This window comes from Protopterus annectens, chromosome 5.part0 (genome assembly GCF_019279795.1).
Source record: "Protopterus annectens isolate FY-2018-M chromosome 5.part0, PAN1.0, whole genome shotgun sequence".
In the NCBI taxonomy this organism is placed as follows: domain Eukaryota; kingdom Metazoa; phylum Chordata; order Ceratodontiformes; family Protopteridae; genus Protopterus; species Protopterus annectens.
Genome location: NC_056735.1, coordinates 615,952,115 through 615,966,585, shown reverse-complemented (window position 1 = coordinate 615,966,585; position 14,471 = coordinate 615,952,115).

Sequence of the window (14,471 nt, the reverse complement as noted above, 5' to 3'; positions counted from 1 at the left end):
TAATTCATGTTCAGCTTCATCTACATATAGCATATAAATGGGAGTTAAGCAAATAGGCAATGCTTAGATTGCCCAAACAGCACTTTTTAGTACAAGCAGTAAACTCTTAATGTGTGCAGGAGATATCTCTATGGGAAATGTAATTTAGATTTAGCTACTCATAAGACATAGATATAAATTCCACTAGAATATAATATTCTGTTCGCCCAACTAGCACTTATTAAGTGCAAGCAATGACTCTTAAAAAATAATAAAGGTACATGATTTTGTTGTGTGATTCACTAGCACTGCATAGAACTTCCATAGCAGCAGACAAATATAACTCTAAGGTTTGATTAACAGATCTGATGTAGATAAAGCATGAAAACAATCCATCACCAGTCCAGTCTTCTTTCATCTCCTCATAATTAATCCCCTGTTTTTGAGGACAGGTTTGAGGGGAAACATAGAATTCAGACCAGGAGCACGATTGGCCCTCAGGTTGGTGATCCAATGTATTTCACATAATTCAGTGTTATGTACATCTCCACCTCTGTTTCCTAAAGTCACACATTGTATGACCTTGAATAGAAACCTGTGTGAAGAGAGTTCAGAGATATGGTTGGCAAGTGCATTCTTCGGGTCTTTGTTCTTAATATCCCTCAGATGTCGTAAGACCCTGTCTTTCAATCACTGGTCTGTTTTGCCAATGTAAAAGGCACTGCATAGACAACAGGAAGCAAGGTAGACCAAATGGCGACTGTTACAGTTAGCATGTACGTTGAACTGATAGCTCTTCTTAGACACCGGATGTATAAAAATGTTGCTGCTATCAATACTTGGGCAAGCTTTACATCAACTACACTTAAAAGTACCTTCCCTTTCAAATCCAATCTGATGGCCAAAGCCATCCTTTCCACATAATAATCTCTTGATGTTCTTTTTATTCTTAAAGGTGAAGCTAGGTTGCTCCCCAACAATGCTTTTTAATTTGCGGTCTCCAGTCAACACTGGCCAAAACTTTTTAATAACCTCACATACCTGTCTACAGTCTGTACTGTATGTGAGTGTACATTTGAGTTTATTATTAGTACTTTCCTTCTCTTGTTCATTAACGCTTGCCATATTCTGATTAATAGGTCTTTTATCAGAGTAATAAGGTTGACCTTTGTTCCTTATTTCTTCATGGCTATAATGGAACTTAAGATCCTTTCATCTATAGCCTCTACATGCTTGTTTTTTATTGTCTGTCTTTTCCACTGTGTACCAGGTGTGGTCCCTAGATCTTTTGCTTAGTTATCCAACATTCTGGTAATTGGAGACTCCATTGTGAGACACATGATGTCCCCCTCATCAGGCTGAGTAAGGAGAAAGCCATGGTCAGTTACATATTATACACACACTCAGGTCATTAGACCACAGTTACTAGTATGACTCAGTCATAGTCTATGTGGGTGTAAAGAACCTGAGATGTACCTCCCTAGACTATATGAATAAAGACATCATGGAGCTCTTGGAATATGCATCCTAGGCTGGTATGAGCCAAGCACTGAGCAGCATTTTGCCTTCTCCAAGGATGATGCTACAATAGGGACAGAATATGACTGACTTCAATAAGTGGCTAAGTTTCGGGTGTCTTTCTATGGGAGAGCAATATTTGCCAGCTTGGAAGGAAATTGTCAACAGGCAATGATGATCTACCAGGGATGGTCTGCACCTCTCTCCTCTAGGCTTTTGAATATTAGCTAAAATTTTGTCCTCCCCATAGTGCCATTTTTTAGGCAATATGAAACTGAAAGTCCTTCTAACATAGCAAATCAAATCTCATCCTAGAGAGTACTGATGTCTGTATAGTCACTGAGACATGGTTTGAAGTCATGGTGAGCACACTGGCAGTGCAAGGCTATATGCCTTGACAAATTTAGATCAGCTACTGCACAGACAGGGAATAAAGGTGGAGGTGTCTCAATTTAATCAAAAATAAATATACCTCATGGCTGGTCGAACAGGGCAATGCACTTGAGCTTCTCCACATTCAAATCACTATAGGCAACATCTTGTACCACTTCCTTGCAAGCTATATGTCCCCCTCTATGACCCAGGAAACACATAACATGTATTTAAATGTATTGAAAACACTCACCATTCAACCCAATATCATATTCACAGTGACTTGAATTACCCCACTATTAACAGGGAATCATATATGGCACTAAACATGCAGGCACAGAGATTCTTGGATATTGTAAACACATAATCCCAGGACCACATTGTCAGTTCACCAACCAGGCATGCAAGCATACTGGATCTGGTCCTCACTAATATGGGTGAGTTCTAAATAATCCCTAGTGTAATGTCTTCCCTGATAAGGTCATACCATAAAATAATCTCCTTTGAAATAAAAATAAATTCTGAAAACCCAGCTAACCATGGAATGTTTAGGAACTACTGAAAGGCTAACTTCCTAATATTAAGGGATAACCTGACAAAACTTCAAGCCCCATAAACTCTAAGAATACTGTGCCTGCATGGAACTGTTCACAGAAACCCTATACATGCATGTTAATAGCTGCCCAGAGGCATCTGTATCCACTAGGAAGAACAACAGAACTAATGCATAAAAAAAGCCACCCTGGGACAATCATAACATCAATAGGCTGTAAGGCTGTACAACAGAAGGAAGGAAATCATGGCAAAAAGTCAGAGGTGTAGCACCCAGCAGGATAAAAGCACTGTCATCAAACTAAAAAAAACAACTCAGAGGAGAAATAAAGTCTGCCAAGGCCATATCTGAAGGAAATTTGGCCTCCCAGGCCAAGTTAAACCACAAAGCATTCTTTAGCTACATCCATGTCCACAACCTCAAAGTCAATACACAATTGTGTGGGGAGCTGATTTTTAATGGAGCCACCTATACTGATCCAGAACATATAGCAAGCCTACTGTCCAACAAATTCAGCTCCAGCATTACCCATCTCTCCCCCTCAACCTCCCCTCTTTATTGGGTAGTTTGCAGAATTAATTTATAAACAGAGGGGATCTATGATCACCACCAGCTTTCCCTGTCTATGATGGATATGGGTGCTACCACAGGTGCAAATTTGTGGTCTCCCATCCAATTATCTAGATTGTATTTTAATAGGGTCAGTGAAGAGGTCTATTTTATGTGAATAGGGGATCTATTCCAGAAAAGTGTCAGTCTCTGGGAGACATATTTTTCTCTCCAGCATGATCTGTTAATGTCACAAGCTAGGTTGAGATTGCTAGAGTGAGTGACTCTTGAACCATTTGACTTGCAGATGTACAGCATTTCCATTAGGGCAGGGTTGGCGATTGCCCTACAGACCAGGCATAAGTCACCTCTCAGCAGCCTATAAAACACAGAGTAAAGTGACAGGGCCTTCAGCCTGTCCATATAAGTCATGGTTTGGAGTCGCTGTATTTTCTTAGTAAGAAATTTCTTATGTCTCTCCTGCTGATGGAGGTGTCTGGTGAAGTACATGCAAAAAAGTGCATTATACTCTATTAGTGGTCTGAAGAGGGCGGAGTACAGTGCAGTTATAACATTCCTTGACCTGGATGCTATGCCCTTGCTTATGAGGTGCACTACATAGAAGACTGTCTTTACCACTGTGGGAACTTGGTGGTCAAAGTTCAGATTGTTATCAACCTGTGTTCCCAAGTCTCACACCACTTGGTTGGAACTCAGGGAGGTGCTGTCAATACTGTAATTTGTAGGAATTCCAATTTGCCAAAGGGAATAATAATGCATTTTTTGCATTTAGTTTTAGACCATTGCCTAGGTAACAATCATTTGTTTGTGTTAGCCCTTCCTGTAGTATGTTGACACTGTTAGGGGACTCATTGATTGCTCCCAGTTTGCAATCATCAGTGAACTTGGTGAGCCAAAGGCCATCTACTTTGAGGTGGACTTCTGAAAAATACATGACAGAGAGTAAAGGGCCCAGCACAGACCCCTGTGGTGTTCCACTGGTGACGGGTTTACTTCTGGAGGTGGAATCACCAATCTTGACAGAGTGTGTTCTGTCAGTGAGCCAACTGGCTACTCATCTAGTAACATAAGGGTTAATCCCTCTCTGGGAGAGTTTCTCAATGATGTTGAGTGTGGAATTGTGTCAAAAGGCTTGGCAAGGTTGAAATAGGCTGTGTGCACTGTCTTACCTTTGTACATGGTCTTGGTGACATTCATAACGAAGGGAGAAGGTCACCAAAGTAATGGATGAGAGCAAAATGGTTCCCACTGCCTATGTTTACCTGGCTAAGGCATTTGACACAATACCCCACTTGGGCATTGATGACACACTCAAGAGTTTAGGTATAAACACTTATGATAGCCATTGGATATTCAGCTGGCTCACAGACAGGATTCAGGAAGTTAGAATTGGGGAGTCCACCTCTACAAAGAGCCAGTCACAAGCAGAGTCCTTCAGGAATCACTCCTGGGACAGTTCCTTTTTGGCATTTACTTCTCTGAAGTCAAGGCCAATGGCAATGGCCTCTGACTGACTAAATATGCAGATGATTGCAAATTAGGAGGAGTCATAGAGTCCCCATTGACACAAATATTCTCCAGGAAGGGCTGACACAGACAAATAACTGGAGTGAAAGACATGCACTAAAACGAAAGGCCAAGAAATGTGTTATAGTATCCTTCAGGAACCCATCTACTCCTGATAACTACCATATTTACAACACACCCCTAAGAGTTAACCCAATAGTCAGGAACTTGGGGATACACAGACAGTTATCTAGCCTTTGACCATCACGTTTACAATAGTGAGGAAATTGTTCTATGTTTTGTAATGTATAAATAAAGATATGGCATCAAGGTCCAAGGAAGTCATTGTTCCACTGTATTTGGCATTCATCAGAACAATGCCCCCTTTGCTATATACCTGACCAGACACATACAGCAATTGGAACTTCCATTGACGTTCCTCACTAAAAGATTGCAACATCTCCTACGCAGGCCACCTCAAGGATCTAACCCTGTATTCTGTCTCCTACAGGTTGTTGAGGGAAGACATTGTCACAGCCTCACCTGATATGCCTTCTGCATATCCACAAAACAAATAGCACCAGAATTACTTGTTCTAAATACTTAACATTACCTGTGATATAAACAGGACCTGCTGGAGAGACAAGTATGCATCCTAAAGTCTATCCCTTCGCTGGAATAGGATCCTCATCCATGTGAAGCAGAGTTCCTCCCTAATGCAATTTAAATGTAACTTGGACAATTGGATGGGGAACAGGAAATGCATCCCTAGTTGGGCACCTATGTTTCTAACGGACACAAGCAGCCTGTAAATGTTTCATCTCTCAGGCCCCTAGTTATAAATGTTTCACCTCTCAGGCTCCTGCTTACACTATCTAGAGTACCGCAACCTGTCCAATTTTTGAGATTTGTGACCAGGCTTAAAAAGGCCATTGTGGCCCTTAGCCTAGCACACAACTATTAACCTATGAATGTATGAACATACTTGTTTGTTACAAAAAATGGCTTAGAAAAGTTTCCCCTCATTCTTTTTTTTAATTTCTGTTTCTTATATGTTGATTAACTTTTCATTTGAATTTTAGACACTGTATATTGATCAGTGCAAATGTTCACCATTAATGCACTTGTTTTCTTTTAATGTAATAATTATTGATTTTAAAAGAAAATAAAAGTCTGTTTGCAATAATGCATAAACAGATTGACACCTTTTTGATATTTTGCTCTCACACTCTCATAGTCTGCTATACTCAACAGCAAATATTTATTTCATTTCTGACTTTCTATAATGTCTTTTTCTATCCTTTGTTAATTTCAGCTCTTTTAACACAGAATGTTCCTGTCTATGCAAGGCAACATTGTCATTATTTTTGTGTATTTGCTCCATGTATACATTCAGAGTAAAATATAAGTAAGTGCAGGGTGATATGTGCCAGGTCTACAAATCCTGAAAAATCACTTGCATGTATGACAGTGAAAATGTTAGCAAATCCATGTAGCTGACTTTGATTTCTGAATTACAGGTTCATGCATCTCCATGACTTCCATGGATCCACCAAGCTTTTATTCATCACTGGCTTCTGCTACTGATATGACATGTCCAGCTGCTATGTGCATACACCCCAGTAAATGCATAGATATGCATATGTTACATTAGTCAAAAATACCACAGTCATCATTGTATTTTAAGGATTTCCCTTCATACAGATGTAAGCTTTGTTTCACAGTGAAATTCCTGTCCTTTACAGCCATTTCACAGTAATCGTCTCTAAACATGATCTCTGTCAGAAAGGAATAATTTGGGATGGTGTCAAGAATGCGGTAAGAAAAGTAAGATAAGACATTGTCACTACTTAGCAATAACCTGAAAGATATATGTATTGCATGTGCCATTAGTAAGTAAAATACATTCTTCTCAGAAGCTGTGCAAAAATTAGTAGGAACAACTCTCTAAGGTGAGCAGTTCTCTGACTTTTTCTTTGTAGAATATGGGTCCACAGACAATGAAGGTAGCATTCTGACTATAGACACCATCCCCCAGATTTAATAAAGTCCATGTAGGCATAGTGTAGAGCCTACATGGAAGGTATCATGGCTGTGTACACGTTTTCTCTGCGGCAGCATGCCATGCATATTAATGATGGTGAGTTGTTGAGGGAAAGCCATGTAACAGGGTTATTGAATCAGTGTAGGGAGTGTGTGACTGTGTCCACAGATGAGTAACACACTCCCTGCACTGTCCAAGTGCATGATAACAATGTATTTAATTTTTTTTTTAAAGTTTGCATGGTGCTGCGTGCAGCAATTGACATATACCAGACATCTAAACATAAAAAACGGATGCATTTAATTTGTGATTTATAGGTCAAGTTTAAGCATTGCTTAGTGGGTTTGCATGGTAAGGCGTGGTGCTTAGCAGTGCTTAAACATGGCTCAGAGGTATATATATATATATATATATATATATATATATATATATATATATATATAGAGAGAGAGAGAGAGAGAGAGAGCAGCATTCCACATATCCACATGGAAAGTGAATAGAGTTATGGTCTCATGTGCAGCAGGTGCAGGGTTTGAATACATGGAAGGGAAATTAAGCAATTATTTTCACAATATAAATGATGCCAATTATTTTTAAATCATGATCTGCTGCACTCAGCTAAGCCTTGCTAAGCCACGATAAGCACTGCTTAAACAACCTCTATTTAGGCAGTTCTCGGCAGTGCTTGGCACCACTTGGCTGTGCTTAGCTGGTTTGTGCACTGCTAAGCACAGCTAAGCATTGGCAGTTTAAGCACTGCTTAGCTCTGCTGTGCTGGTTTGCGATGCACAGCATTTTTAAAAATTGCCCAATGGCATGTAAGGGTGGGAAAACAGGGTATATTAAGCACAACAGGCAGGAATACAGCATAACCAGTTGGTGTTTGAATTATGGCACACATTGGATATGGTGCGCACTTCCAGATGCAGTGGTGGGACATTCAGGAGTCCAGGGCCATGGTTAGACTCCTGGTGAAAGATCATGAAGACTAGCTGCTGCAGGGGAGTTCCAGGGCTCAGACTGCAAGGCAGAGGCTTGGGACTGGCTGGCACATGATTTCACCAGTGCCACAGGTATGCCCCATAGAGGTGAGCAGGTCCGTCACCACTATGATGACCTGAAGCATTGGAAGGAGGATCTTCTGAACACCTGGGTCTGAGAAGCTCAGGCTGGAATGCCCTACAAGTTTATAAGAACTCTTAGCATTGTTTTACGAATACCTAATCTGAATGTTTGATAGACAGGTATGCATAATGGTGTGCTTCTCTCCCTTCAGCTACAGAGGAGAGAGCTCACAACCTAGAGGCGCATGCAGGGCACTTGGCCATGTTTCACCATGAGTGTGTTGAGTACAGATTAATTTGCTAATTTATAGTCAAATAAGCAAGAATGAATAAAGCATTAACTGCCAGTATATAAATACAGTAAGGATTTGTGTATTGCAATGAATGTGGATGTAGGCCAGTACTGCAATTATAGTGCAATAAACAGGGAAGACTAAAGCATTACCCCATTAACCCTGATAATGTAAATGAAATGAAGTTTCTACTGCAATATTTGTGGAATTACAGCTGTATTGCAACATCTGCATTATATTGACTGTTGTGCAATAAAGACACAAAACTACACCATTAAGTGCATGAAGGTACCCCTAATTAACCCATCTTGTGCCATATGTGTTGAATTAGAGCTGCTTTGCATGAAACTACACAGCAAACCTTGTGTATTTTAGGTGCATAATGTTAGACTGGTGATAGTGTAACAGAATGACAGATGTATCATGGACCTGTGTATGTTTCTGTTACAGGGGATTGAGAGGTTATTCTGTGGAGACATGGTGGCCATACAGTGGTACAGGATGGCATGGCAGCACAGTAGAAATATGACATCAGCAAGGTAAAGCAGTATTTGTGCATGGTTCCCTAGGTGCATATATGCAGAAGGTCATGTCTGGGGCAATGGGGGAAGACAGCATAATTATGCATTCATACTTTGTGAGAAGGTCTGCTACTCTTTATACATGTCACCTGTGTTTTATGGCCATACAAACCTAGATGGTGGCAGACATCAGTGATGCCTGTATAGGACCTGGAGCTTGTCACAGGGCTGTAAAATGCATAACCATTGTACAGAAACAGCCCATGCTGGCATTCCACAATGATGCTAGGGACACATGGACACACACAGAGTTGGCTGGTTGGAGAGTAGAATCCCTACCTATCTACTATTACACACTATAGCTTGCAGGAGTTATGACACATGCCATGGAGTTTATCTGAGTTTGAGATGTCAGCTAGTACTCTTAGGGTGGATGACATCAGTAGGACTTGCAGGGGAGGGAATTCAGGGGCCAGCAGCTAGTCTTAGACCCATAAAATGCATAACCATTGCATGGAGATTGTTCATATGGGCTTGCCCATACTACTGCTGATGGATACATGTATACACACAGCATTGGCTGATGTAAAATTAGAACCTCTACTACCAGGTAGTAAACACTACAAGTTGCAGTATGTATTGCATGTACCACAGACATTACTTGAAATTAGACTATCAGCTAATGTTGTTAAAGTGGAATACATCAGCAGGCTTTGTAAAGGAGGTCAATGGAGAGGCCATCACTTGTCACAGGGCCTTACAATTTATAATAATTGTTCAGAGATAAGCATGTCTGCACTGCTGCAAGGAGTGATATTTACACACAGACACAGAGATTTGGCTGTTGTGAGATTAGAACTCTTACCTATCTAGTAGTACATACTACAGCTTGCAATAATTACTACATGAGCCATGGAGATTACTTACAATTTGACTATCGGCCAGTGCTGTTAAGGTGGATGATATCAGCATGCTTTGTAAAGGAGGCCAGTGTTGAGGAAAGCAACTAGTCACAGGGCCATAAAATGAATAACCATTGCAGAGACATAAGCCAGATTGACCTGCCTTTACTGCTGCAGGGGATATATCTGTACATACACACACAAATAGTTACCTGTTGTGAGATTAAAACCCCTCTCTATCCAGTTGAACACACTATAGCTTGTAGTACTTATTGCATGCGCCACAGGTTATGATTGTTGAATTTGTGGATGCAGCCACAGTACTTGTGGCTTACACAAAGTGGTCTTATATTAGACATCATGTGTGGCCTGCAGAGTGCTCCAGTGTGCTGCAGTTATTGTCTCTAGTGTCATAGGAGTGGGATATCTGTTAATAACCCTGCTATGTGTGTACAGTTCCCAGTATGGCCATGTCTGGCTGGTTGCAGTTTGGTAGGTGGACAACTGACCATGGACAATATGGCCTGTCCAAGGCCTGCATTACAACTATTGCATATTACACCACCTGGCCACCATTGTCTGTCTGCAGGATGACATTCCACAGACACAGGGTTTTGTTGGTGTGTGGAATATGTCCTTTTGCAGTCTTGGTCTCGTGTGCTGTGTAGGTGCAGATAACCCCAGCATTCTGTGTGTAAGTGGGGAAAGTCATACATCCCCACACACCTCTCTCTCTCTCTCTCTCTCTATATATATATATATATATATATATATATATATCTATGTATATACATATATATATATATATATATATATATGTGTGTGTGTGTGTATAACAGGGATGTCAGCGTAACTCTTGGTGCTTGTGTGTATGTTATGTAAATGTGTTATGTAGATATGTGTGGAGAACCTATACCAGGCTACACATTATTCAGCTATATATATATATATATATATATATATATATATATATATATATATAGATAGATAGATAGATATACATAAAAATATATAGCTTGTTATCATATATATATATATATATATATATGTGCCACATACTGATAGGGTAATCATGTGTAAGGGGGAAAGGGGGAGACATACATAGCTGTCTGTATGCACACACATATTTCCACATAGCTTTTCTTTGGGCAAAAGAGGCAAGACTCATGGACTCAAGTTAGCTAAGTGTAGGAGCATGCCCAGTGTGACTGTCAGTACTTACTAGGTGACACCTGGCCAGACGTACTTGCACTCCAGTCCAGGAATTTGTCTACTGCAGACCATTGGCTGCTGCACCTGTTTTCACACTCCAGCACCTCCCTGATATTTGGTTCAAGGCATTCCCTGGCTGTTTGCTGAACGTAATATGTGAGGCATACCTATCAACTGCACAGATTTGCACAGAATGTCCAGATATTTGCCTCATATTTTGGTCAGTGTTATATAACGTTGTGGGTTTCTGGAACAGTATTGTCAAATCTTTAAAGAGTAATGTTAGGAAATAACGACAGACATTTGAGATTCAGACTGCAGACGCATCAGGAGATTCATGGTAATGCAAGACCTGTCATTCTGTCTATTCTTTACATTTGTGAGTGCAATATTTAACACTTGCCTTTATTTTGGGGCCTTTGTCCTACTTATATTAATGGCTTTGGGCAGATTTGTTGCTGTAAGAGATTGAGAGGTTTGATGGAACTGGGGTACATGCTGTAATACCACATACAGGGTGACAGTTTGTATACCTCTCCCTGTACATGTTTTTGCAAAATGTCCGTCTATTGCCCCATATGTCTTCTCTGTTCCTCATGCAGTTGCAATTTTCCAGTACTTTACTGTAAAATGCAGGCAGTGAAGTGCCGTAACTACTGAGACATTTAAGTGATGGCCTGTACATTCTGCAGCTATTCTGACCTGTTGCAACCCGCTGTTATACTATCCACCTTCTAGGCTACTCAGACCATGTATAATGTCTGTCTGTAGGTTTGGCTCTCTGTCCCTCATTTTCTCTGGCTTGTCTATCTGCCTTGCAGTAACAAACAGTATCAGTAAGAAACTAAGGTCCCTCATAAAATCATCCAAGGCTAACTTCGAATGAAAAATAAGCAAGGACTCGAAAGATAACCACAAAGCCTTCTTTTGCTATGTCAAAAATCTAAGTGGCAACTCACAGATATGCTCTGAGATAGTGCAAAATAGCACAAAATATACTGAACCTACTGATATTGCCAACATACTGGCAGATAGATTCAGTGCAAACTTCACCTCCCTCTCACCTTCAAAAAGGCCCACAACAATACCGGAAAAGTGTAGTGTCCCAGAAATCACAGAAGCACAGGTTTTGTTGGTGTGTGGAATATGTCCTTTTGCAGTCTTGGTCTCGTGTGATGTGTAGGTACAGATAACCCCAGCATTCTGTGTGTAAGTGGGGAAAGTCATACATCCCCACACACCTATATATATGTATATATATATATATATATATATATATATATATATATATATATATATATATATATATATATACATATGTGTGTGTGTGTGTGTAACAGGGATGTCAGCGTAACTCTTGGTGCTTGTGTGTATATTATGTAAATGTGTTATGTAGATATGTGTGGAGAACCTATATCAGGCTACACGTTATTCAGCTATATATATATATATATATATATATATATATATATATATATAGCTTGTTAACATATATATATATATATATATATATGTGCCACATACTGATAGGGTAATCATGTGTAAGGGGGAAAGGGGGAGACATACATAGCTGTCTGTATGCACACACATATTTCCACATAGCTTTTCTTTGGGCAAAAGAGGCAAGACTCATGGACTCAAGTTAGCTAAGTGTAGGAGCATGCCCAGTGTGACTGTCAGTACTTACTAGGTGACACCTGGCCAGACGTACTTGCACTCCAGTCCAGGAATTTGTCTACTGCAGACCATTGACTGCTGCACCTGTTTTCACACTCCAGCACCTCCCTGATATGTTGTTCAAGGCATTCCCTGACTGTTTGCTGAACGTAATATGTGAGTCATACCTATCAACTGCACAGATTTGCACAGAATGTCCAGATATTTGCCTCATATATTTGGTCAGTGTTATATAATATTGTGGTTTTCTGGAACAGTATTGTCAAATCTTTAAAGAGTAATGTTAGGAAATAATGACAGACATTTGAGATTCAGACTGCAGACACATCAGGAGATTCATGGTAATGCAAGACCTGTTATTCTGTCTATTCTTTACATTTGTAAGTGCAATATTTAACACTTGCCTTTATTTTGGGGCCTTTGTCCCACTTATATTAATGGCTTTGGGCAGATTTGTTGCTGTAAGAGATTGAGAGGTTTGATGTGACTGGGGTACATGCTGTAATACCACATACAGGGTGACAGTTTGTATACCTCTCCCTGTACATGTTTTTGCAAAATGTCCATCTATTGCCCCATATGTCTTCTCTGATCCTCATGCAGTTGCAATTTTCTAGTACTTTACTGTAAAATGCAGGCACTGAAGTGTCGTAACTACTGAGACATTTAAGTGATGGCCTGTACATTCTGCAGCTATTCTGACCTGTTGCAACCCGCTGTTATACTATCCACCTTCTAGGCTACTCAGACCATGTATAATGTCTGTCTGTAGGTTTGGCCCTCTGTCCCTCATTTTCTCTGGCTTGTCTATCTGCCTTGCAGTAACAAACAGTATCAGTAAGAAACTAAGGTCCCTCATAAAATCATCCAAGCCTAACTTTGAAAGAAAAATAGGCAAGGACTCGAAAGATAACCACAAAGCCTTCTTTTGCTATGTCAAAAATCTAAGTGGCAACTCACAGATATGCTCTGAGATAGTGCAAAATAGCACAAAATATACTGAACCTACTGATATTGCCAACATACTGGCAGATAGATTCAGTGCAAACTTCACCTCCCTCTCACCTTCAAAAAGGCCCACAACAATACCGGAAAAGTGTAGTGTCCCAGAAATCACAGAAGCACAGGTGCATACCTGTCTATCAAGCATTCAGATTAGGTATTGGTAAAACAATGCTAAGAGTTCTTACAAACTTGTAGGGCATTCCAGCCTGAGCTTCTCAGACCCAGGTGTTCAGAAGATCCTCCTTCCAATGCTTCAGGTCATCATAGTGGTGATGGACCTGCTCAACTCTATGGGGTATACCTGTGGCACTGGTGAAATCATGTGCCAGCTGGTCCCAAGACTCTGCCATGCAGTCTGAGCCCTGGAAATACCCTGCAGCAGCTAGTCTTCATGATCTTTCAAAAGCCAAAAACACAGCATCAATGGGGCCAGATGGTGTCCCAGGCTGCGTCTTGCATGAACTACAGAACGAACTAACCCCCCATCTAAACACGCTGTTCAACCTCAGCCTCTCCACAGGCTACATGCCCATAGAATGGCGCACACCAATGGTTATTCTGCTCCACAAAGGAGTAGCCACAACTGACCCTGGTAACTATCACCCCATAAGCCTGACTAGCCTGGTCTGCAAGGCTATGGAGTGCATCATCATGGAACTCATTAACAAAGACATTGGGAACCTCCAAACACTTTACCTGACCCAGTTCAGCTTTGTTAAGGGCAGATCATGCCTACTAAACCTGGTTGACTTCTTCGAGACAGTTACCAAGGCCATGAACGAGGGAAAGGTGGTTCACAGAGCCTACCTTGATCTCGCCAAGGCGTTCAACACCATTCCTCACTCGGGTATTCTAGAAAAACTCTCCAGCCTGAACATAAATCCCTACGTCACAAGATGGGTTGCCAAATGGCTTACAGACAGAACTCACACGGTAAGAATAGCAAGATCCAGGTCTGACTCTAAACCAGTCACAAGTGGTGTCCCGCAAGGCTGAGTTCTGGGACCCCTACTGTTCGGCATATATTTCTCAGAAGTACAGGCAAACACAGGAGGGCTATGGCTAACCAAGTTCACCGATGACTGCAAACTGGGAGCCATAATTGACTCTCCAGCTGACACGGACATCCTCCAAAAAGGCCTTACTGAGACAGACACCTGGTGTCAAAGTCATGGCCTCAAGCTAAATGCCAAAAAATGCATAGTCATCCCATTTGGGAAAAAAAAAAACACTCACGAATTACCACATAGGTGGC